The following is a 24,926-nucleotide window of genomic DNA, read 5'->3' as shown; positions in this document are numbered from 1 at the left end:
CTGGGGTGCGCCATGTTTGCTGTTGTTGCCATATGATAAATAAATAAAATAAATGAGAAATTTTCTTTGTAATCCACGTTTCTTCCATTCTTTTTAAATGTCCAATACAATTTTAGCCATCTCTTTCTCATTGTATCTGTGATTTTTTTCTGTATTTTTATATAAATCTTCATTTCTCTTTTAATCCATATATTTTCATAGTTTTTCTTGGGCCTAGAATTTTTCTCAGTATTTTCTTCTCTCTTTCTCTGAGTCTCTTAGTTTGCCTTTCTTATTCTATATTAGGCCCTCTGTTGCTTGTGTCCTAAATACTGAATTATAATATCTAGTCTTCGCTTGGATGGATACCGATTTCTTATTGCAGCAGTTTTGTGTGCAAATTCTAACTTCTTTACTCTTTCTTTATTTGTTGTGTTATCCATTCCCAAAAGAATTTAAATTTATCAACTCTCTTAATTTTTTCATACTTTGTTTTCATAAATGTACTCGGTTTTTTCGTCAGATATTTTTAGCCCACTCTTTTCAGTAATGTCATTTAGTAGATCAAGCATAACAGTTGCATCTGTTCGGTTTTGAGTTATCTATTCTATATCATCTGCAAAGGCCAAAGATTTTACTTCAGATTAGTTCTTTTCTTGTCCCGTGTTTATACCTTTTATGCCTCTGTTTTATGATGTGTTTTCCATGTTTTTACTATTTTGTCTAAAACCAGGTTACAGAGAATTGGGGACAGTCTGTCTCAGATTCAGATTCTGTATTAGTCATTGAGCATTATTACGTGCTATGGACTTTGTCATTTCATTTAACCTATTAATTTTATAAAATACATTTTTACTTATTTAAGTTGATATTGGTCATGTCTACAAATTCTTCTAATGAATAGAATGGGTTAATTAACCAGAAGTTGTGTAACTTTTGCTTAAATACTTTGACTGGCATGCTTGAGGCATGTTTAGACAAATTGTTATATATTTTGTGGCAAGAGCAGAGAAGTATAGATTCTTCTATTGTAGTCATGCCTTCGATTCATTACAACTAAATTTGGAAGTTCCGCAAGTAAACAGTTAACACTATCAAGAATATAAAGATTAATAACCATTAATATTCTATATCCAATGAACAATGGTTTACAGTGTGTCCTATTATCTACCTTTGCCATTACTCTGAGTGCTTTCTTCTGGATCACCAGAATTTCACTTATTTTTTTGTAATTGTAATTGTAATTTTATTTATCCTGTAGATCATACATTGTGTGCAGAGAAGCACATGGTGATACAGGACAAGTCAAAAATGGAGATGAGATGATACATGGTTAAAATGATCATTACAGTGAATTTATAATGGTACATAATATACATGTAATACCAAGAAACAGAAAAGTGTATAGGTGGATATTTTGTGAAAAATTCAGAATTGCATACTATTTCTAAATAAGTTCACATTATTAAAGGAAAGAAACATATAAGCAAATAACATGGAAATTGTTTCCAGGAAACTGATCTGTAATGTGGATGGTACACTTTTTAATGTCATGCAGTAACTCTTCTCTGGTCCTTCCTTTTACTGTCACATTTGTGACATCAGTGAATTTTATGTAATTATGGTGTGGACTGGTCAGTTCCAAGTCATTTACAGGGAGTAGAAACAGAATTGGTCCTAGAATGGAGTCTTGTGGTTCACTGTAGTTAATGCTCTGCTTTTCTGTGTGGTAGGACTTTTATCTTGTTCTGTTCTTAGATAGCAAGCTCAACTACTTGGTCTCTATTATGGAGATATGATTTGACCCATTCATAAGCTGAGCCCATAATACCTACAGATTCAAGTTTCTTAAGCAATATGATGTGATTGATAACACTGAATGGTTTAGAGAGGTCCAGAAATATGGCTGAGATATGCTCTTTGCTATATATTGCATTTAAGGCTTAATTTAGGACTGCAAAAATAGCAGTCTCAGTAGATTTAGATTTTCAGAATCCTTGTTGTGTATTTGAAAAGTAATTTTTTTCTATGAAATTGATTAGTCTTTTATAATAGAGTTTTCAATTATTTTGGAAAGACCAGATAGTAATGAAATAGGCCTGTAGTCTGATACTTCTATTTTTATACCTTTCTTGAACAGAGGTTTTACTTTTGCTGTCTTCAATTTTTCTGGGAACACCCCTTATGATAGAAAACAGTTACAGATGTTGACAAGTGGCCTGGATATGGGGAGAGCACATTTCTTCAAGATGTAGTCAGGGATATTGTCCGTACCAACAGAGAATTTGGGCTTCAATTTTTTGATTATAGCAAGCATTTCCTTTTCATTGGTGGGGTATAGAAAAATAGATTTATTATTTGTAGCATATCTGGACTGATTTCTGGGAGTACACTGTAAATTTTGATTTATAAGATGTTCAGCTATCTGTGTACAGTAGGAATTAAATTTATTTGCAATTTTTGTAGATTCAGTTATCACAGCTGACTTCTCCATTAGGCAGTTAATATGATGGAAATCTGTTTGTCCTGCTGCTGTTTCCTTCTTTACAATATTCCATATGGCTTTCATCTTTTGGTGGAATTTTTTATGTATATTTCATTTGCCATTATTTTTGCTTGTTTGACATTTTTGAAGATCTTTTTATAGGTTTTGTAATAAGTATCAAATTATGGTGATGTGAACTCTTTGGACAATCTGTGTAACTATCTTTTTTTGTTTGAGGATACCAGAATCTAGAAGTGATCCATTTATGTTGTGTTTTCTTTGTGTATATTTTCCTCTGCATTGGGGGGGGGGGGGGGGAGGGGGAGGCACAATTCAAAATAGTAGGAAAAATTACTGATAAAGTTATATTTTCCACCTGTGTGTTTGCAGTTATAAATCTCTTTGCAGCTCTCTTTGCTGAAGTAATGGAGAAAGTATCACCCGCCCGGTTAGCCGTGCGGTCCAATGCACTGCTTTCCAGGTGGGAAGGCGTGCTGGTCACCAGCACGAATCTGCCCAGAAGATTAATGTTGAGGTCCAGTGTGTCAGCCAGTCTGTGGATGGTTTTTAGGTGGTTTTCCATCTGCCTCGGTGAATGCTGCCTGGTTCCCCTTATTCTGTCTCAGTTATGCTATGTCGGTGATTGCTGCACAAACACTTTCTCTATGTATGCATACACCATAATTACTCTACGAAGCAAACATTGGAGTTATACTTGTCTGGTGTGAGACGTTCCCGGGGGGGACGGGGGGTTGTCCACTGGTGGCCAAACCACTCAATAACCCTGGGTTCAGTGTGAGGCGGCGGAGGGGTGAGTAGACTGCTGTAGCCTGTTGTGGGGTTGTGAACCACTGAGACCTACGGTGGGGACAAAGCCTCTCCATTGTTTCTAGGTCCCCAGTTTCATACAATGCAATACAATACAATACAATGGAGAAAGTGATTTATATTTTCATTACTGTATTTTCTACTGGTGGTAGTTAGGTAGGGTTTAAATTGCATCTCAGTTTCTGTACTCAGAGAGATTTTTGAGCTGTGTGATCCCCAAAGAACATGTTTAGTATTTCTATTTTATAGTTCATTTCTACAGTTACAATGGTGGTAGATGAAGTCTTTGTGATACAAGTTCTGTGAGACACAATAATGAGGTAGTTTTCTTAAATCATTTTCTAAGAGAATTTGGATTTCACTTAATTTACTAGTTAGTGACTGCACATTTTGATGAAATGAACCAAGTTCGGTATACTGTCGTACATATTCAAATGTCACGTAGAACATCAATCTCTTCAGCAGACATATAACTCTTGAAAGCCTAACCACTATGCATTCATGAGATATCTATGTTAGTTTATTGCAAGTATGATACCTAAAAATTTTGCATTTTGTTTTTATATTTTTGCAGTCTTTGATGGACTGGACCACATATTCTGGGTCTTTTTCTCATTTAATAGTAGACATATATGTCTTTAGGATTATGTTTCCCAGTAAGTCGTTTATATGTACAAGGAATAGAAATGGTCCTAATTTAGATCCCTGTGGCACTCCATGTTGAACCTAATGTGTTTGATAGATGACTGCCTGAACTCACCAGTTGCTTCCTTTTGTTAAGGTATCATTCTATGAGTTTTAAACTTTTGTGACATATTCCTTATTACTCAAGTTTAGACGGAGTGATCAACACAGCCAAAGGCCTTGCTCATATCACATAAGGTTAGTGGTATGTGAGCATGGTCCTCAAATGTTGCTTAAATGTCTGTCACTAAGAGTTCTATGGTGTGTATAGTTGACTTTTCTTTTCTATAACCGAACTGTGATGTACTTAACATATCATTTAGTTCTTGGTACTCATATATCTGTTGATACCTTATGGCCTCAAAGACTTTGGCTAGTACTGGAATTCATGAAATTGGTTTGTAGTTTGCTGGATCAGATTTGCTACCTTTCTTAAAGACTGGAGCCACTTTAGATAGTTTCAGAGGATCGGGAAAAATCCCTTCTATGAGACACAAGTTTATACAATATGTTAATGATACTGCAATGTAAAGTATTATTTCTTTCAGTAGATTGTTTCATGTATTCTGTTGTCAAAGTCCTGTTTTGAATTGGAACAGTTCAGAAATTTTGTCTTGAAACTTAATCCTTGAGGTATCTGTGAGCATTTGTTCAAGAAGTCTTCTGGTATTTTCATCTATCCCTGAATCACAAAGTATCTGAAATAGTGTTTGTCTGTCAACTGATCACAAGCCTTCTTGAAGTCTATGAAAGAAACTACTGTGTTTTTATTTTGTACAGCTCTCACTCTCAAAATGGCTTTTAAATTATGAATCTGTTCTGCACATGATCTGTCTCCTCTTATACATCTTTGAAGTGATTCTTTTCCTATGCAACAGAGCTGATCTATAAAAAAAATTTTTTTTGAACACTCTTGCAACACAGGACATAAAGAAAATTTTGAGCTCACCTCACATAGCTTAAAACTGTGTGCTCAGACTCCTCAGTATATAGCCCTGAAAATTCACAACACACTAAAAGGGTGTGACATAATGAATATGAAGATAAATATTTTAAAATGCACGTTATGTGATTTTCTAATTGAAAGATGCTACTATTCTGTGGAAGATTTCATGAAGGACGAAGTGATGCTTCGAGCTGGATCCCTAAAATGGAATAAAAATTTATGGTAGTTATAGTGGATGTCAATGTCATAAATTTGTCACATTTTAAATAAGTAGATTCTTCACAAAGTAATATTGTAAGTGTGACAACATTTCAAATAAGCAAATTGTAACCGTGACATGTCTCCTGTACATCAGACATATGTTCTAAAATACTGTACTTTATGACAGGAATAAAACACTTTTCATACTATTTTTCCTAAATTCTGTTTGGCACTCTGCTATATTAGATCCTACTTGTTCTTCTTTCTATCTGGAAGTGCTTTAGACAGTATTCCATTTGTTACTGGTAACAAAGTGATTCCCCTGTAGCTGTTGATGTCTGTTTTATCTCCTTTTTTGTGGGGAGGATGAATCAGTGCTTGTTCCCAGTCAAGGAGCATGATTCCCTTATGAATTTTCTTCCATGCTAATAAACCATGTTTCTGCTACTAACCATCCTTGCCTGGTGCCTTGTTATTCTTCAGTGACTTGATAATCTTTTCTATTTTTTCGATTGCAGGTGGCTCTGATGTTGGATTTTAATCTGTGATCTGTCAATAGGATCTTCATAATTTAATAGATTTTCAATGTATTCAGCTAAAAGTGACGGTGTCGCCATGGGGAGTCCTTTGTCTCCCCTGGTGGCCAATCTTTTTATGGAGGATTTTGAGGAGAGAGCACTCGACTCTGCCACTTTTAAACCGACAGTATTTTGGCGGTACGTTGACGACACTTTTATAGTGTGGCCTCATGGTGTGGACCATCTCCAAGAATTTTTACGTCACATGAACTCCATACATGAAAACATAAAGTTTGTCATGGAGAAAGAGAAAGATGGTTGTCTGCCATTTTTAGACGTCTTGGTGCGACGAAAGAGTGATGGCACACTTGGTCACTCGGTGTACAGAAATCCCACTCATACAGACCTGTATCTACAAGCTACTAGTTGCCACCATCCAGCACAAACAATGGGCGTTCTCAAAACCTTGATCCACCACGCCCATACTATCTCTGACGCCGACAGTCTTCAAGCGGAACTGGAATACCTGCACAAGTATTTTTGAAGAATGGCTTTTCACCTAGGCAAGTGAACAGAGTGATGAAGACCTACAAACGATGGAACAAGGAAGAGGAAGAGGCCTTCAGGTCGACTGTTTATCTGCCATTTATTGGGAATATTTCTTCACATATAGGCAGAATATTGAGAAAGTATCAAGTGAGTCATCTTTCGCCCTCCTTCGAAAATTTAATCACTGGTGGGATCTGTTAAAGACGACCTGGTTCTGTGTAAATCAGGTGTTTACAAAATTCCATATGAATGTGGCAAATCATATATAGGGCAAACAACACGAACTGTGCAGGAATGCTTTGTGGAACACCAACAGCATACTCGCCTTCTCCAACCCACCAAGTCCGCAATCACCGAACATTGTATTTCCACAGACCATTCTATGAATTACAACAACACAAAAATTTTGGCCCATACATCAAACTTTTGGAGCTCGATTATCAATGAATCTGTGGAAATAAGATTGTCTGAAAACGAGACTCTCATCAATCGAGATAGCGGTTATCAGCTAAACTCTGCTTGGAATCCTGTTATAGAGAAACTTTGTAGTCAACGTAGTTATCTGCATAAAGATGGAAATCAACCTGATACCGATACGCCAGGCTTTCACCATGGAGGGCGCGATGCGCAGCGCACGGAGCCGTTATGAACGCGCGCGCTGAGCAGTGCATGCGCAATGTCACCTCCGTACGGCTTTAAATAGTGGAGCTCAGCACATACTCACCAGTACTACTACAGTGGCACTCACCTGAAGATGGCCAGAAGCTTCTGCGCTGAAATATTGTGGCAGGACGTTACTGATATCCGGCAGTTCCCCCGTATTTTTATGGAACAATATTCAGCTAAAAGTTGGCAGTTCTCTTCACAGCTTAAAACTATGTTTCCATTTTTATCTTTAAAATGTCAGCTTGATGAATGGAATCCTGTTAAAACATTTTTGGAAGTCTTATAGGAGTCCCTAGTGTTGTTCCTTTTAAAGTCTGAATCCATTTCTTCTAGTCTGTCTTTGTCATTTTTCTTCACTGATCTGATGATTTTTGCTATTTGTTCACTTTCTTCTTTAAACTCTTCACCGTATTCACATTTTTTAATACTGTTCCATTTTTTCCATGCCTTTAGTTGATTGTCAATTTCTTCATCTCATAACTCATTCTACAATTTGCATCTTGGTATTTTTCATGGTTGTCCCATTTCTCTAAATGACTCTGTCATTATTGTTTAATTTTTCTCCATTCTCTCATTTTTCATGTGTTTAGTATATCACAGAATATCCCAATTTTGTGTTAGAAATTTAGTGCTTACTCTCAGAAAACTTGTTGGTTTCAGTTTAGGTGTGTTCAGTTGAAACTTGGTCTAGATGATGTCCTCTATGGTGCACTGCTTTGCCTATCTGGATGACACCTTTATTTACTCTCAGAACTTGACCGAACATTGTGAACACCTCAGCAAGGTTTTTATCTGCCTGTAACAAGTAGGGGTCATCCTCAATGTGTACAAATATGTGTTTGGGATAGCTGAGATTGACTTCCTTGGACACACAATTTCCTCATCGAGCTCCAATGCCCTACGCAAGAATGTCTGCACAGTTGCCGAATTTCCGTGCCTCACAACAAACAAGGAACTATGCTGGTATTTGGGTGTGGCAAATTTGTTTTTCTGTTTTCTAAAAGTGTCCTCCATTCAGGAACCCCTCACTGCTGCAAATGAGGCAGCCAAACAAAAGGTAACAGACCCATACCATGGACCCAAAGTATGACAGCCAGTTTTGAGGACACCAAATGCAACCTTGCTGACGTGGCTCTTCTGGTGTACCCCACCACTCTGCCCCCCTTTACTATCATTACTGATGTGAGTCAGTCCGCAATCACTGTGGTCCTACAGCAACATGTTGGGGACATTTGGCAGCTTCTGATTTTCTATTCAGGCAATCTGTCAAAATCAAAACACAAATGAGCTGGGTACCATTGGGAGCTGCTTGCAATGTACAAGTCAGTGAAATATTTCTGCTCCTCCATTGAGGAGTGCCATTTCATCATTTTTATTGACCACCATCCACTCAAGATGGTTTTTTGTCAGAAAGACTGCGACCAAATTTTGCCTCGGCATTTCAGCCAGCTGGGGTGCACAGTGCCATTTATACACCATGTAGCTAGCAGTGATAACATTGTCACCAATTGTCTCAGCCACTCCTGTACCCTCAGTCCCTTATTAGATATGAGGCCCTAGCAGAAGCCCAAATCACCGACACTACACCAGCTTGCTTATGACAGGATCCGAATTCAGACCTCATCTTCTAACTACAGTCCCTGGTACTGGCCTGCATATCTGGTGCAGTCTCCTGTCTGACTCATCAGACACTACAAGATCTGAAGACCGTATCCACCTCTACCTCCCCCCTGCCTTCCACCTTCCACAAATCAGTTTTCTACCACTTCCATGGGCTAGCACAGCCTGGTGTCCATGCATCCGCTGGCCGCACCCAGAAATGTTTCTTCTGGCCTGTTGTCCAACAGGAGTCCCACATGTGAGCTCACGCTTGTGTCCCATGCCAGCGTGTCAAAGGGGGCTGTCACATTTACATGTCAATGCCCTTATTTCCCCCAGTTGAACACCGGTTCTTCCATGTGTATGTCAACCTCAGCAGCCCCTTGCCCTCCTCAGATAGCTGCCGCTTTCTCCTCACAGTGATAGACCAATTCACATGCTAGCTGGAAGCCATGCCCATCCCAGACATTTTTGCTGAAACTGTCACCACCACATTTGTGAACATATGGGTTTTGCATTTTGGTTCCTCCCACCACATAACGTCTGACCGCAGGCACCAATTCACTTCCCATTTGTTCAAAACCCTGACTGAGACCTGCAGTAACCTTGTCCATATTACCACTAGCTAACATCCTGCAGCAAATGACATGGTAAGAATGTTCTCACCAAACATTGAAATTCGCTCTTACATGCTGCAGTGAAGAATGGTCTGCCACCTTGCCACTGGTCTTGTTAGGTCTGCGGATGACCCACAAGCCCAACGGCAAGGCTTTCCCTACTGACTTGGTATATGGACAGCCTCTGATCCTGACAATGACTTTATTGAGCCACAGTCTTTTCCCACTATGTGGTGTATCTCAGATCACATTCAGCAGCTGCAGGACTACATGGCCTGGCTGTGGCCAATGCAACCATGATGCCATGGCGAGCACAAAACTTTTGTGGATGGCAATGTAACATCATTCACTCACATGATACTATGCAACAATGCCTCCACCCAATGTACTTGGATCCTCACTTCATTCTGCAGTGAAGTAACAAAATATTCACTGTGTGCCTCCATAGTGCCCTGTCAGTGGTGTCCAACAATGTCCAACAATAGACTAAAGCCAGCTTAGCTGTTCACCGTTGAAATGCTGATAGACCACTGGTGGTTGAGATATCACTACCAACCACGGACACCACGGACGCCACTGCTGACACCAATGCCCTCCCTGAAACCACTAGCACCTGGAACCCAGATGCAGCCACTTCACTCCTATTTGCTACCCATCCCACTGCTATTCCTGAGCATGCAGAACTTGATGCCGAAGGCAAAACATGCAACACCGAGCCTGATGCCTCACCATCACTGACCAATGGAGATGCAGGGGCCTCTCCTCCGCCAGTCAAGCCCTTGCAGAAGCTCAGAATGTAGCCTCCAGCACCCAAGAAGTGACGCCTTCCCCAACCACAGTGGCAGCATCCCAGCACAGCTTCGAGCAGATGGCAGGGACAGTAGCAGCATTCACCGATGTTTTACACCGTGCTTGCCAACCACACTGTATGTGACCATTAATGCCCTACCTGCCCTAGTTCCCCACTCTTGCCCCTCATCCAGTGAGACTGCACTGTGGTGCAGCTCTCACTCTGCCTGGCATGCCCCCTGCATCCTTCGCCACACCACACAAAACCTTCTTCCCTGAGCTGAGGGTCCAGCCATTAGTCTCACACTCCGGGCCACTGACTGCTGCCACACTCAGCATGTGGCCTGGACTGACTCCCTATGCTGCCCACCCACCAAAGACATACACCACCATTACCGCTGCCCACCCACTGCAGACATATGCTACTGCTGCCGAGCTGCCGCCTGGCCAGGAGTAGTGGTCAGCTCCCTCACCCCGCTGCACACCATGCCAGCACACCCAGGTGCCCCCGCAGTGGCTGATGTGGTCACAGACCAGCCATGGCCACCCACCCAATGCCAGTGCCCTACCACCAAATCCACCGGCAGTGGCCCAGCTACTTCTCCCAACTGCATGCCGCGATGCCTCATCCCTCTGTCAAAGTGGTGGGCGTCTCGCATACAACCCACTGTTAGACTGGCATCACCACGCACCTCTACCGCCTACGCTTACATCTGTGATTGACATCTGAGAGCTACACTCATACATCGCCACCCCAGCATCTGGCCCTCACAAAGGGGGAACTGTGTGGTGCCTCTAAATTCCAAATTTTGAGATCCCCACAGTCTGCCCTGGCAGACAACTCTAACCACACAGCCACACTTGGACTCTCTCCAAAGAACCCATGTGCATTAGACAACTGCTGACAGGAGTGTATTTCCCCCACCATCATATAAGAAAACGGACGCCTCTGCTGGATTTTCCCTAGCTGTAGATGATGCCATTCTCATGTGTGTGTGTGTGTGTGTGTGTGTGTGTGTGTGTGCTGAGCAGCAGTAACAGTGGCTATGTGAGTGTGTCATTTGCTATTTCAGTTAATGTGTAGTGTTGTCTTATGAGGAACCGGGTGCCGTAAGAAGACTTGTATTTGGTGCAACCCGATGGCCTTCCATTGGCAGTATGTGGGCATGTTTTTATTAGTTGCTCTTGCATCGCATTTTGAAAATAACTTCCAGATGCCTCATTTACCAAACAGGACCAGTGGTATACTGTGGCTTGTATGTGCAGCTGCCTATTTTAATTCATGTAGCTTGTTGCTGTAGCCCCCTCCATATGATAGTGGGGACAGTAAATTCTACATGTGGCAATTTTGTTCTGCAAATTATTGACAGATTATTGCCCATGTCTAGCAACCACATGTGCCCCACTTCTTTGCTTCCCGGACTCACAGGGTTTTGATTTCGCCCTCCACACATGTCTGTATCCAGTCATTGTAGTTGCTTAGATTAAGACTGTGTTTCTCATACTCTGCGCAGGAACTTAATTTTGTAGCCTGACCGGAGAAACTAAAAGCTCTGCCAGCATGGATCTGAACTGTAATAAACAGACTACTAGACAATTTTATAAGTAGTTTTCAATAGCGCTTAGGTTGTGGATAAATAAATAATCATGTGTCTGAAATTATAACTTTGTGTACTTCTCTAAAATACATATTCCATTCCACCGCTCCCCAACTTCCTTACCTTTTAAATTTAGTGACAGTGCACACTGTGTGGTGAGAGGAATGATGCAGTCTCACAGTAACGCAAAAAAATTGAGAACTGACAAACTGCAGCATGTGTGCTGAATCATTATCTAATGGCTTTTCAGAAGAAAGTGTGGCATGTAAGGTATTCTGCCAAAAGTGGTGACATTGAACTGGCAACAAAGTCATATACTGCATAGCTTCAAGGAAATAATACGGAGTAGCAAGAGTTCACAGCAACGCTGCAGTTGAGAGGTCTTCAGATGCCAACACAGCTAAAGGATAAACAGTCGTGTTTGAAAACTTCTTCAGGAGTCATCTCCCAGTAGAGCACTTCAGCACTAAAGTGCCATGGCAATCGGCTGTACTCACGGCATGGTGTGCTTCAACTGCTGTGGCACACTAGTCAGAGGGCTAAATTACCTGATATCTGCAACAGAAGGTGATACAATTTTAATACTTCTTTCATACACACTATTATGTGGGAATGAGACATTAAAGTGTGGTAAACCTATAGAGACAAATTGGCCTTTCCTGTGTTCCCTTCGTGAGTTGTACCGGAAACAGGGAGCAAATAACAGTAAAAAGTTTCTTGTGGAGTATTACAAACCCATAAACCATCAACACAGACTTATTCTTCAAGATACTGTCTCCTTATCTGTTCTACAATCACATCCTTCTCAAATATGAGTTGAACCTCTCATATTCCTCTACTTCATATACAGTAGGTTTGTAGTTTATGACCCTCTCATCAGGCAGCACCAGTCTCCCTGGAGGATTGTCTGCAATGTATTTTTTGGACACCTGGATCAGCTCCACTGGGCGGCAGAATTGGAAGCAGAGCCTGAAGCAGCAGCAACACCAACCTGCAACAAGAGTACACAAGTCTGCTGAAAGGTAAACACCAGGAAAGTTAGAATAAGGTTCTGGAGAGAAGGAAAATGTGTGAGGAGGAAAGCAATATAATGAGTCGCTGGGGAAAAAATTAGATAAAAGGAATGCTTTGTACAAAGGGTTTTTGTGGAATGTCATTTCAGATATTTATGTCAGTATAAAAATGAAGAAATGGTATAATATACAGACATGCTGGGAAACGTTGAAATAAATGGAAGTGGAAAGGACACTACAAGAAAGATGCCAACAGTATGAGCAAAAGTTATCATCAACAGTCAGTTGTTTGCATGGATTGTAATTGTGATCTCGCTTTGAAGTGGAATCAGTTGTTTTACAATAATTTGTAATACTCTGTATCAGTGGAATACATGGAAACTTGCTAACCATATGAATTAACGTCTGAAGCTACTCTTTTTAAAATGTGGTGGTTCATACTTAATTATGTTCAATGTTCCTCCCTCTCCCTCCCTCCCTCCCTTCCCTGGTCTTTGTCACACACACACACACACACACACACACACACACACACACACAAATATAAAAGAATAGTTGATCACACACTCTGCTGACTTGTACTTAATAGCACAGTTCATTATGTGAGTGATCTCCATGGCATTTACTCACTGTAAAGAAACTTCTAAACAAAGAGCAACTAGTAGGTGTAAAACAAAGCAGAAGGCTATACATAAAGAGACGCTAAGTGAAACAGTCTGGCTGTAAATAGGGCAATGTATGAAGTGTTTAAGGACTATCACAGCAGGGTCTTATTGAACAATTTCTGACAAAGCACAAAAATTCTGGTCATATGTGAAGACTGTCAGTTGCACCAAAATTAGAATCCGATGAAATGTAGCGACCGAGATTGACTAATGTAGTATATAATGCATCTAATTTTGAAACATTATGATACCACTCTAATTTTGTTACATGACTATGTATTTATGGTCAGGTCTTGATTTTAAACTTTCACTAATTGTTGTTCAACAACATTTGAGGCAATATAAAAAGTGCTCTAACAGAATTTTCATTCAAGCCTTATAAAATAATGTGGGAATAAGTATTTCATGGGTCAGAATCCTGCCCTGGAGATACTCAGACTCCCAGCGAATGGTTACATAACAACAGATACATGTTGTAAGGCCTGTGTTACATTGTCAAAGCTCTTCAACAAATACTTTATAAAAACTAAGACTATGCTCTAACTTTTATGAAAGATATGATAAAAGAACTCATGCACACCATCACTGATTTTATGAAAACTTCTTTTATAAAAGATATTTGGCAAAAGTCTTTTAAGGTATAATGTGAACATAAGGTATGGAAAATGAGCTTTGAAGAGATGTCTAAGACTCTCTTTTGTATATTACACAAATGAAGATGGTCATGATTCATGTATTTAACTATGAGGAGGAAATATGATTTGTAAACTTAAAAAGTAGTATAAAAAGTTATCCACAAAAATATGGCATAGCAAAAATAACATTTATGGATTCTGAAGTAATTACAATAAAACCCCTTTTTAACAAATCTCTGGGACTGTAATATTTTTTCGAAATAGGTGTTTTCCTTAAATGGGGGGTTTTAACAGACTACATGTAAGGAGTGACCCATACTCATAATTCAGGCATGTTTAGTTGATAAAAGCGCTATTTACCAATGTCTTATGCTACAAATTTGTATACAGTAAATACACAATTGTTACACTATTCAGAAAACATATCCATTATTTTTTTTTAATCAAGAGGTCTCATTTATTTTGTCCTTCCAGCATACTGTAATGAAAGAATTGTTGCTACAGCTGATTGATATAGGTCAGAAACGATTCATCTGGAGTAAAAGAGGAAATAAAATTCCCGATAGTATCAATTCCTTGCACAGCAGCAGTGAAACTTGATGCAACAACCTCCTTCTTTCCTTCCTCTTGATTGCTGTCACCATCAGCTCCTACTTGTGTTTCTTCTCAACCATTTCACTTGCATCAGCCATGGGTATGGAAGTCAGGACATCATCATCAGAACAAACAATGTCCTGGGATGTTGCATTTTCTGAAATTACAGTTTTGGTACTCTATTCTTTGTCTGGAACATATTGTCTTTAGTAGGAACTGATGAATGACAGCCAGTCTTTGTGAATCAATTTAACACAGCCTGTTGTGTTACAGAGTTCCAGGCATCAACAAATGTGTGCATAGCCTGTACAGTGCTGACTCTCATCACTAACTTCCTCTCAAACAATGAAATTGGCGTCTACACAACAGGTACTCTATATTTGGCTTTAACAGAGTATATTATGCCCAGGTCCAGAGGCCACATACGACTTGTGCAGTTTGAAGGAAGGAGCACATCATCTACATTTATCAGAAATTATGTTTCCTTGGGATGTACAGGCCATAGGCGAATAATAAGTACCATTTGACTTCCAGCTGCATTCATCTTAACATTTAAATGTCTGAAAAAGCTGTAAGGTTTTCTGACATTTCACAGTAAAAAAGTAGTGTTCTTATGTTTTGGAAACACCTGCGAATTAATAGCAGAGGCACCAATATTGTCATCATTTTTCTGTACTTTTTTGACCTCCTTGGCATTTTCCCCCCTTAATAGGACATGATTTTGCAGAAGTAAGTTACAAAGGTGCATGTTTCATCAGTGTTGAAAGTGTACCTAGCCTCATAAACCTGTATCAGTCATGGCAATGTAACATTGTTCCAATAGTTTACCCTTTCTATGAGCAGAACCTCAATTTCTCCAGTTACAATTTGAAATGAAAGATTATGATGTTTTTTAAAATGAGTCAGCCAGCTACTTGATGCACACTGAAATGTTTGATGCCACTTTTCAGAGCAATTTCAGAGCTTTCTCTTGCAGTACGTTTCTGCTTATAGGGGTGCTTCCATTTCTCAATCCTTGAAACTACTTATAAGAATATCTTCCAGATCATTGAACATAGACATACAAATGTTCTTCCATTTTGGATCCTCAAGAATCATTAGCTTCAGCATTTAGAAATGCTTCCTTATTTTTAAATAGGCCACATTTGTAGATGGCACTAAGTCATATTCCTTCACCATGTCTGAAAACTTTTGTTATGGTTGTTGTCGACATCATGGACGATCATCAGCTTTTGCTGAGCTGTTATCTTTCTACATTCTTGGACTATAACTCCAAAAAAGTAAAACTGAAAACTTTTACACTTCAAGTAAACAAACAACTGTACATCTACATCTACATCTACATCTATACTCCGCGAGCCACCTTACGGTGTGTGGCGGAGGGTACTTATTGTACCACTATCTGATCCCCCCTTCCCTGTTCCATTCACGAATTGTGCGTGGGAAGAACGACTGCTTGTAAGTCTCCGTATTTGCTCTAATTTCTCGGATCTTTTCGTTGTGATCATTACGCGAGATATATGTGGGCAGTAGTAATATGTTGCCCATCTCTTCCCGGAATGTGCTTCTTCATGACGAATCGCGCTGCTTTTCGCTGGATCATGTCTATCTCCTCTATTAATCCAACCTGGTAAGGGTCCCATACTGATGAGCAATACTCAAGAATCGGACGAACAAGCGTTTTGTAAGCTACTTCTTTCGTCGATGAGTCACATTTTCTTAGAATTCTTCCTATGAATCTCAACCTGGCGCCTGCTTTTCCCACTATTTGTTTTATGTGATCATTCCACTTCAGATCGCTCCGGATAGTAACTCCTAAGTATTTTACGGTCGTTACCGCTTCCAATGATTTACCACCTATGGCATAATCGTACTGGAATGGATTTCTGCCCCTATGTATGCGCATTATATTACATTTATCTACGTTTAGGGAAAGCTGCCAGCTGTCGCACCATGCATTAATCCTCTGCAGGTCCTCCTGGAGTACGTACGAGTCTTCTGATGTTGCTACTTTCTTGTAGACAACCGTGTCATCTGCAAATAGCCTCACGGAGCTACCGATGTTGTCAACTAAGTCATTTATGTATATTGTAAACAATAAAGGTCCTATCACGCTTCCCTGCGGTACTCCCGAAATTACCTCTACATCTGCAGATTTTGAACCGTTAAGAATGACATGTTGTGTTCTTTCTTCTAGGAAATCCTGAATCCAATCACAAACCTGGTCCGATATTCCGTAAGCTCGTATTTTTTTCACTAAACGTAAGTGCGGAACCGTATCAAATGCCTTCCTGAAGTCCAGGAATACGGCATCAATCTGCTCGCCAGTGTCTACGGCACTGTGAATTTCTTGGGCAAATAGGGCGAGCTGAGTTTCACATGATCTCTGTTTGCGGAATCCATGTTGGTTATGATGAAGGAGATTTGTATTATCTAAGAACGTCATAATACGAGAACACAAAACATGTTCCATTATTCTACAACAGATTGACGTAAGCGAAATAGGCCTATAATTATTCGCATCTGATTTATGACCCTTCTTGAAAATGGGAACGACCTGCGCTTTCTTCCAGTCGCTAGGTACTTTACGTTCTTCCAGCGATCTACGATAAATTGCTGATAGAAAGGGGGCAAGTTCTTTAGCATAATGCACTGTGATTTCGCATCACCAATGTGGGAATGCTTTAGCATAATACTTTCCACACTTTGTAGACCCAGTGACTGTGACCTCAGATCATGTGACGTAAGTTGCCCGGCAATTGTTTTCAGATTCTTTCAGTGCATCTGCTTGTATTGCTAGCAAGGAAGTCAAGTTGTTGACAGTGACCTAGGTATGTGTTGGCTGGTTGAATCTACTGCATCTCATGATAAATAATATGGCCTGTGTGAAATGGAAAGAATTCAGAAACTCACATGAATATGTTAGGAATTACATAAAAACTGATTTCAATTTCTGAAATGTTTCAGGTTTATTCCTTAAATTTGGACTTGTGGTGGCATTGATCATCAGCCAACATATTGATTGTGGCAACCACAAACATATTTTTCTCTGTAAGGTGAAATCACAGTCTTTATTCTATAATTCCCACTTTGTGTTTTGCATTAATGTGCTCTATACCTGATTGATGTATAATAGTGACAATAAAGTGTGGAATTCTTAGCCAAAGTGTCAGTACATTATTCTACCACCACCCAGCCGCCAAGCATTCCCACATTGGTGATGCGAAATCACAGTGCATTCTCCATGTACGTAATAGACATCCAAACTGCTGCCAGGACAATGAATACCAGTGATCACCAAAGACTTTTAGGTCACTTTGATCAGGTTTTACAGTATTCATCATGAATTACACAGTGCAATATGCGATTTGGAACATATCAAATGCAAAAGTGTGAGCGAAAGTGAATTTTTCCACTCTCCCTCATGTGCACAGGAAACTCTCACCCCATGTGGCACTATTCACTGCACCCCACAACAGACTGGATCAACTCAACTCCTACAGAGCAACAGCTTGATCTAATGCCTGTAAGTGACCCCACCCTCCAGCTGGATCCCAGTGTTCACGCACAACAACACTTACTCATCCCTCCCCACCAGGACTTGTGCTACCATGCCAGCTTCTCAAACAACAAATCCATTTCTACCAGAGCTCAGCTGGCCAAGGCATGCCAGAACCTTTCTGGTTTCTCTACTATGCCATGGACAATCAATGGTGTTCTGCAAGCCAATGCCCCTGGATCTAACCAATTGGTGCCCTACGGACACCTCTCCTATGACACTTTAGCAGTGCCATATATGCCTCTAGAACTGCCTCCATTCTTAGAGGATCAGCCCCATAATTGGTTAGCTACCACCAAAACAGTATTCACTGCACACAGCACATCTGATTATACATCAAAGTACTCAAATTTATTGTGTCATTTAGACAAATATCTAGCACATTCAGTAACATCATAATCATTACTGTCTTCCCATACATTGAACAAGTTTGAGGCAGCCAAAACAGCTTTGCTTCTAAGACTATGCAAGGCTCCTGAACAACAAATGCATCAAGCTATTCACTCAGAACAATTAAACAGATGACACCTATCCCAATCTTGGCACCTTTTACAGGCTGTAGTGGATCCCTCATTAATGTCCAATATTTCATGTGGGCCACATAGTTAAGCAAATTACCACGTGATATAGAAACTGTGCTGAAATGCATTGAAGGACTTCCACTGGAAAATAAATTACAGTTGGCAGATTGCACATACGGTTTTCATAATTGCCGCCGTCACTACCCAGCAGCCATCAGCACTACGTACGAGGCCTGTTCAAAAAATTCTGGAACTTTGTGCAGAAAAATTTTTTTACACTTACCTTTTACACTTACCCTTTACTTTACCTTTTACCTATTCTTCAGCTAGTATAGCATTGTGGTAAGTCGACACTGAGGACAAGCAATGAAGAAATAAAACAGGTGAACATCACAAGCTTTGTTCAATTTGAATGATTTCAGCTGTTTCTCTACACCACTGACACTAATACTTATTTCATTCATCTTTTCAGTGTTATCAGAATTTAAATTGGTTCCTGGGTTTTCCTTTGTAAATGAACATTTGAAAATGGAGTTGAGCATATAAGCTTTTGCTTTGCTGCCCTAAATTTCGGTTCCCATCTCATTTGCTAGGGACTGGACACTAACTCTGGTGCCACTATCAGCTTTTACATATGACCAGCATTTCTTTGGGTTTTGTGAAATATTATGTGACAATATTCTGCTATGGAGGTCACTGAAGGCATCATGCATTCTTCTCTTGAAAGCCAAATGTGTTTCATTCACCATCTCTCTATCCTTTGTGTTACACCTATTATGCAGTAATCTCTGTTTCTTTATAAGTTTCTTTATGGCGACTATATACCATGGAGGTTCCCTCCCTTTATGAACTGTTGTACTAGGTACATATCTATCCAGTGCATGGTCAACTATTCTTTTAAACGTGAGCCATAGTTCTTCTACTTGCTCCTACCATGTGCTGAAAGTTTCAAGTTCCTAATTGAGATATGATACTACTAATTTTGTATCTACTTTACTAGATTAGATTAGATTAGATTAATTATTCATTCCATAGACCTACAAAAGAGGGTATCCTCCTGGGTGTGGAACATGTCAGATAAACACATTACAAAAATGAAATTGGAAAAACTTGAGTTTCATTAATTTTAATGATCCTCAGTCAATAAACAGTAAAATTATGTACGTGAATTAAAATTAAACTTCTAATATTTACAGGCTTAATACTTACATCTGCTTTCATTAAATCCATCATTCACACAGTAGCTAGCTACTTGGCTATTACAACCAAGTATTGTCAAAAATTAAAGTAAATTATTCATTTCAATGATCCTCAGTTAATAACAGTCAAATTATGTACAAGATTTAAAATTAAACTTCCACTATTTACCAACTTAAGACATACATCTGCTTTCCATACATCCATCATTCACACAGTAGGTAGTTACTTGGTTGTTACAACCAAGCATTGTCAAAAAATAGAGTATAATAAATTTTCATTAAAATGTTCTAATGCACTTGTTTCGAAATTCATGGACGGAATAGAAGGAGTTGGCCACCAAAAATTCTTTTAAATTATGTTTAAATTGTGCCTTGTCTGAAACTAAACTCTTAATGGTTGCTGGTAACTTATTGAAAATATGCGTTGCTGAATACTGGACTCCTTTCTGGGCAAGAGTAAGTGATTTTAAATCTTTATGTATTTTGTCCTTATTCATAGTATTGATACTGTGTACTAAGCAGTTAGTTGAAAAAGAGATGTATTATTTACAACAAACTTCATTAAGGAATAAATATACTGAGAAGCTGTGGTTAGTATGCCCAATACTTTGAATAGGTTTTGACTTTATGTTCTTGGATTTACACTACACGTTACTCTTATTATATGCTTCTGTACTCTAAAATTTTTTTTCTCAGTTTGTGGAGTTACCCCAAAATATGATACCATATGACATAATGGAGTGAAAATAAGCAAAATATGCCAGTTTTTTTTTTTTTTAAATATTTATACCTCCTATGTCTGACACCATTCGCATTGCAAACACAGACTTGTTTAGGAATTTTAGCAGTTCATTAGTATGTCACTCCCAACTGAATTTATTATCAAGTTGTAATCCCAAGAATTTTACACTCTCAACTTCTCCTATTTCCATGTCATCGTATTTTATACACACACTAGAAGGAATTCTCTTGGAAGTTCTGAACTGCATATAGTGGGTCTCTTCAAAGTTTAATGACAGTGAATTGGCTATGAATCACTTATTAATGTCAGTAAAAATTTGATTAGCTGCCCTTTCTGAACATATACATCTTTCTGCTTGCTTTAGTTGTCTTTTGTACTTTGGTAATTATTGTTACCACAACCGTCTCATGGTCACTGATAACAGGTTTGATGTGGACATCATGAAAGAGGTCAGGTCTATTTGTTGCCATTAGACCCAATATACAGGGTGTCCAAAAAGTCTTTCCTTGATTACATGCTCTGTGAATACTTGGTTTGGGCAGCTTTGCAGCCTCCTTATTTGGGCTCTCATGAATTACTACCACACTCTAACAACACTTTTGATATTCTCCTCAATGGTAAGCACAAAGTGTATCCTTGCACATGCTAAAACCACACCGTACAATGCACCACCCAGTGAACCTACACCAGTTGAGTGTGGCAACTCACTTTTGGATAAAAGTGCACCAATTCTTGTATTATCTTCCAACTCTCCTCCCTCCCAGTGCTATGGTGATTCCTCAGTGTTGTGCTCAGAACAAGTGATTCTCAAGTGCTCATTCTAATGACTCATCTCTCACCAGCACCGCTGAGCGCCACAACAATCTCTATCAACCTCTCGCTTTTCATCCCCAAGGATCTCTTCCTTTTCCATACCACTCCTCACTCCGTTGATAATCTCAACACTGCCCACATTGCCCTTCACCCCCTTCTGCAGACAAGGCCTACATCACTGCCTCCATTGACTCCACTGGGTGGCTTGCCATTAGCATCCCTTTTCTCTCCACATCCTCAACCTACTCCCCGTCCCTCTCTCCCGACATTCCTTTATCCCGTGCAGGTCGTCCCCTTCACTTCCCTTTCTGGCAAAAAGATGACATGCTTTCCTAACCTCCTTCTTTCTTGCAGAGCAATGGTCCAGCTTTGCCTTCCCACCATGGCAGCTACAACACGGCTGGTCACACTGTCTCTCATCACATGAGGACATCCTCCATCCTGCAACCTCCCCCGTGCTCCACACTACCCTGGGGGGAGGGCAGGTTGCGGAGGTGTCTCTGTGGTGGCAGTCGACTCAGTATGAGTTGACCACCACCTCTGTGAGGACTAACTTCTTTGACTTGTTTCTCCAGTGTGTGTTCTTGTCGGCCATGATTTGTGTGTTGTTATTCAGCATAGCTTTGTGTAAGGATGCCATTAGTAAAGTGTATATCATTCAAAAGTGTGTCTCTAGTACTTCCTACAATGACATAGTATTTGAGCATTCACACATACCAATATTTCATGAACTGCATGACCAAGTAGCACCTATAAGTGAGATAGTAGATAATTTAACTGAAAGGATGAATAATGTAGATGACAGAGCAACTTCTACAAAGTCCAGATTGCAATCAGTAGAACTAAAGGTGACTGAGGTGGACTCTGCATTCAGAGATGAAATTTCAAATGTCCAAGTGATACTGTCAAAATTGATAATAACATCCATATTAATAATTTAAATGAGAAGACTGAAAAAGAGGGAAGTCTGTCACCATTACTGATGACAGTGTAAAAGCAATGTGTGAACTCTGGAATACAATGTGGTAAATGTCCAAAATCATTTGCAACAATTATAATAGGGAGTATGTTCAAAAAATATATAATATGTGTACAAATACATCTGCAAAAAGTTTTCCTAGGTTGGGAATTTGCACTCAATGGACTTAATGTAACGTTTTAAGGATGGCAACCTTCCTGAAATGAGAAATGAAGTGAAAATTAAATTTGTAAAAAAGATTTCTTGGGGCAGAAACACTCGGTTGGGCTAACAAAATTAACTATAAACACTTAACATTTGATGTGTTTGAAAAGGAAATATTGAAAAAGTATTGGTCAGAGTTAGAACAGGCTTACTTGAAGAGTAAAGTTCACCTGAATCAACCTTTTGATGACTTAATACAGATTGATGCATTAAAGCAAAAGTTGTGTGAAAGAATACAGTGGAGCTTGATTTATGGACTAGATGACTCAACTGAACATTCTTTCAAACATGTGAACGAACTAGATAGGGAACATGATAAAACAAATAGACAAAACTTTTACTTTGGGAGACAAAATTGAGGGGAAGATAATCTTAAAAAGAATAATAATAATTACAATAACAATAAACAACAGAGGAGGGAAAGATGTACTGACCATTGGAAGGTTGAAATGGACACAATGGATACATCAGCAAAACATTACCTTATATGGGACTGGACTTGGCACAGGGGTTAGTGTGTCTATACAAGGACTGCAGCAGCAACCACATGACAGTCACACTCGATACTGGCTGAGGAACACTCAGCCAAAAGCTCATGGGTTCTTAACTACTTGATGTGGCTGGCGGCTTGAAATAATTGTATCAGTATATATCGGCATGAAATATTGTAAGAATTGATCTCAATGGCAAAACTGAGCGAGAAACATTGTTCAAACTGCATGATCATGAAAGTGGGTTGTTTACTTTCTTCACTTCATGAATTACAATAAACAAAGGTAAAAAATTGCACAACCTCTCTTGTCAGCTCATGAACAATGGTTGTCCATATTTCCCTATTGCAGCACGCAAAGCACAGCATGGGTGACAGGTGCATGGTAAGAACAATTTTCCACCAGTGATTCTAGTGTAACCCCTGCTTTACATGTCTGATTGCTGTGTTTTATACATAACCTAAGTTAGGTTGAGGCTACAAACTGTCTTGTCATCAGCAAACAATAGTGTCTTCTGGGCTTCAGTATTAAAGATCAGATCAGATCCAATGCAGGCCCATGTGGAATGCACAGATATGTGGGTCCTCATTTGATAAGCACTCAGAGATTAATTTAGTTTGTTGACTTTCAGTCTTATGCTAACTCTCTTCCACAGTTGCTCATTTGACAAGCTCTGTGTGCCTTATTTTTTTCATTTTCTGTGGCAAATAGTGTGGTCAACCATGCCAAACACTTCTGTTAAGTCTAGGAATATTCCTGTTACTTGCCTTTTACAATCCAGGGGTTTTGTAAAACTATGTACACAGTAATATAGAGTATAGCAGCCTCTGTTACTTTTTATCTTCTGTGCCATTTTGTGGGTAATGTAGTAATGAATTTTGTCAAGCTGTTATGGCTTATAACATCTTTGAAAAATTTGATGTCAAGGTAATTGGGCAGTCTTCAATGGCTCACCTGAAGATGACTGGCAGGTTCTCATATTATATGATGAATTAAACAATGACCAGCTGCAAGCCCTAATTTGTTTGAATAGTAATTACACATATTATCCTTTTCTCCACTTTGTGAATGGGTACAATTTTGGATGTTTCTAATAATTTTGGAAAAATATTTGTTAGTCTGTGACAACATCTGATGGACAGATACTGGACCACATCATAGTGTAATTGCAGAAAGAAGGGTTTGCAAGGGAAGGAAAGAAAGCTACAGACCTTTATGACACCAGCAGCAAAGTGTGATGCTGCAGTAGATGAGAAACCAGATGAATATTATTCTCAGCATTTTCTTCACTATCCGCATTTTTTGTAGGGCAGTAGAGGAGTGTCGGTAGTCATTCACCAGACACCCAAACGCCCGAAAACTCATGAAACCTCTTTCTTTCTCTGAACATTCTCTTAGTGGTTTGATATCTGCAATTACTTTCACTACATCTTTGACATTTTCTTCATGAACTTCCTCATTGTATATGAAAACCAAGTTGTTCCTTATCTCACTCTGTATTTGCTCTTCATATTCGTTTTTTAGTGCCTCATAATTGTATTCATACTCAGCTGCTTCAGATGTGTCTTCATTTGCAGACCGTTTCAAAATATGTGCAGATCTTCTTTCATCATAAAACGTTGCATCATCACTAAAAATTAAGAAAATAAAGTAAAAACTTTTAGAATTACTCTGGTAACTAACATCTTCAAAACTAACTGTGACCAAACAATCAGACAGCTAAATTTGGAGCAGTATAATTTTAAAAATGCTTTTGCTTGACAGAAAATGTAAAACTGTGTGATTGGTCCAACTGTGCAGTAGAAGTTAGTGACTTTGGGTTTCCATTTAATTGTCATGGATTGAGAGAATGGTAGCTCCACAAAGTATGGGACTTTCTCAACCTGGGATCTGAGACATGTCCTGTTTCCCAAGCAATCTGAACTCAGCTCATCTCTTTTCCCTCCCTCAGGTTTTTATTACCTCCACTCTTTGCACCCTTATTTAGTAGAACCTTGTGGTCAACAATAGCAAAAGCTTTAGACAGATAATAGAATATTGCCAATAACAGCA

This window comes from Schistocerca serialis, chromosome 7 (assembly GCF_023864345.2).
Source record: "Schistocerca serialis cubense isolate TAMUIC-IGC-003099 chromosome 7, iqSchSeri2.2, whole genome shotgun sequence".
NCBI classification, from domain to species: Eukaryota; Metazoa; Arthropoda; class Insecta; order Orthoptera; family Acrididae; genus Schistocerca; species Schistocerca serialis.
Note: the sequence above shows the minus strand (reverse complement) of the source record.